A 2,167-nucleotide genomic window follows, 5' to 3' on the forward strand; every position below is an offset into this window, starting at 1 on the left:
TCCAGGCTTTAGGAACAGGATCCAGGCCATGGGAACAGGATCCAGGCTTTAGGAACAGGATCCAGACCATGGGAACAGGATCCAGGCCTTGGGAAAGGATCCAGGCCTTGGGAAAGGATCCAGGCCTTGGGAATGGGATCCAGGCTTTGGGAAAGGATCCAGGCTTTAGGAACAGGATCCATCCCATGGGAACAGGATCCAGGCCTTGGGAAAGGATCCAGGCCTTGGGAAAGGATCCAGGCCTTGGGAACGGGATCCAGGCTTTGGGAAAGGATCCAGGCTTTAGGAACAGGATCCATCCCATGGGAACAGGATCCAGGCCTTGGGAACAGGATCCATCCCAGAGAATGGGATCCATCCCATGGATCTGGGTGTAGCCTTTGGGATGGGACAGGATCCATCCCATGGGAACAGGATCCATCCCATGGGATCAGGATCCATCCTGTGGAATGGGATCCATCCCACAGATCTGGATGTAACCAGTGGGACAGGCCAGACTCAATCCCAAATTTCCGGCCGTGGAGCGTCAGGATCCCGAACAAACCCCAGATTTCGGAGCTGGGCCGTGTTTTCATCAGCTCCTCCCGCCCTAATTCCCACGGCAGGGGCTGCAATTCCCAAATTCCCACCTCGGGGCCGCAGGGAATGCTGGCACGGGGCGTGGCCGGAGCCTCCGCTGGCACATTCCCGAGGGATCCAAGCGCTCCCTGCCCTTTTTCCAAAACACCCCCACGGGGTTTTGATGACGTGGGATCCACCCAGGAGGGTTTCCTGGGATGCTCCAGGTGGGATTGGTGTCGTCCCTCCCCTCCCTTTCCCCGATCCTTAAAGCCATCCCAAAAAATCCCGTCGGCTCTTCCAGGGAAGGATGGACACAAGGGAAGAATCCCGGGGTTTTTTTCCTCCTGGGAAAGCTCCGGAGGTTTTAGGAATATAGGTGGGATCAGCCCCTCCTGCCTTTGGATCAACCAGCTCTTTGCATCCCAGGAAAGGAGGAAAACCGGGAAAAGATTCCTCCTGCTTTTCTTTGTCCCACGGCAGGGGACGAACCCCAGGCCACGCCCCCCAAAGACATGGAAAATCCGGGATTTGGGGGCTTTTCCAAGCCGTTTTCCAAGCTCTCCGTGTGACAACACTACCAAAATATCCCAAGACATCCCAAAATATCCCAAAATATCCCAAAAATATCCTCTTTTCCCTCTCCTATTTCGGCCGGGAGCAGCTGGAGGTGTCCCAGGAGCTGAGCCAGAGCCTCCCAAATTCCCAGAGCATCCCAAATTCCCAGAGCATCCCGAATTCCCAGACCATCCCAAATTCCCAGAGCATCCCAAATTCCCAGAGCATCCCATATTCCCAGAGCACCTTCCCACGGAGCCCAGGCCATTCTGGAGCAGAGCAGATGCTTCCAGAGGGATTTTCCCTGCACAACTTTCCCGCTTCCAGCTTTTTTTTCAACCCCCTGGAAAGGCTCAAGTGGATCAACGGGAATGCTGGGAACACCGGTGGGAGGAAAGGGATGGAATTCCCGGATTTTGGGAATAAAACCGACCCCCCAGGCTGCTCCAGGTGGGGGATTCCCGGGAAATATGAAGGATCTGCTGGACAGGGATGGGTGTCCCCCCTCCTGCCCCCCTGGGAGGCTCATCCTTAAGGCCATCCCAAAAAATTGGCTCTTCCAGGGAATGATGGGAGATGGGCCCAGGGGAAGAATCCCGGGGTTTTTTTCCTCCTGGGAAAGCTCCCGAGGGATTTGGGAGCCCATTCCAGCTCCAAACAGCCCCTTTGGGCCCTTTTGGGGGCATTTTTGGGATCCAGAGGGAATTCTGGCCCGAGCAGGAGCGGGAATCGAGGGAGACCCCAGGGCTCAGCTTCCCATTGGGAATGCAGGAATTCCAGGGGGTTCCCGGGGATGGATCCGTGTTTGTGGAGCCGGCTCTGGAGCGGGGGGTGCTCCCGACTCGGGATATTGGGGTGGGAAGGGGATGATCCTCAAGGTCCCCTTTGCCAGCCAACCCATCCCAGGGGTTTTGGGGATGCGCCTGATCCCGAGAAACCCCGGGATGGGCTCCCGGGATCCGGATCCAACCCGGCTCTGGGATCAGGGACAGGGATGGGGATGGAGCTCCTGGGATGGGAATGGGGATCACCTGGATGGACAGGAGGGATG

This window comes from Manacus vitellinus, unplaced genomic scaffold, assembly GCF_001715985.3.
Source record: "Manacus vitellinus isolate BGI_N305 unplaced genomic scaffold, ASM171598v3 scaffold_179_pilon, whole genome shotgun sequence".
In the NCBI taxonomy this organism is placed as follows: Eukaryota; Metazoa; Chordata; class Aves; order Passeriformes; family Pipridae; genus Manacus; species Manacus vitellinus.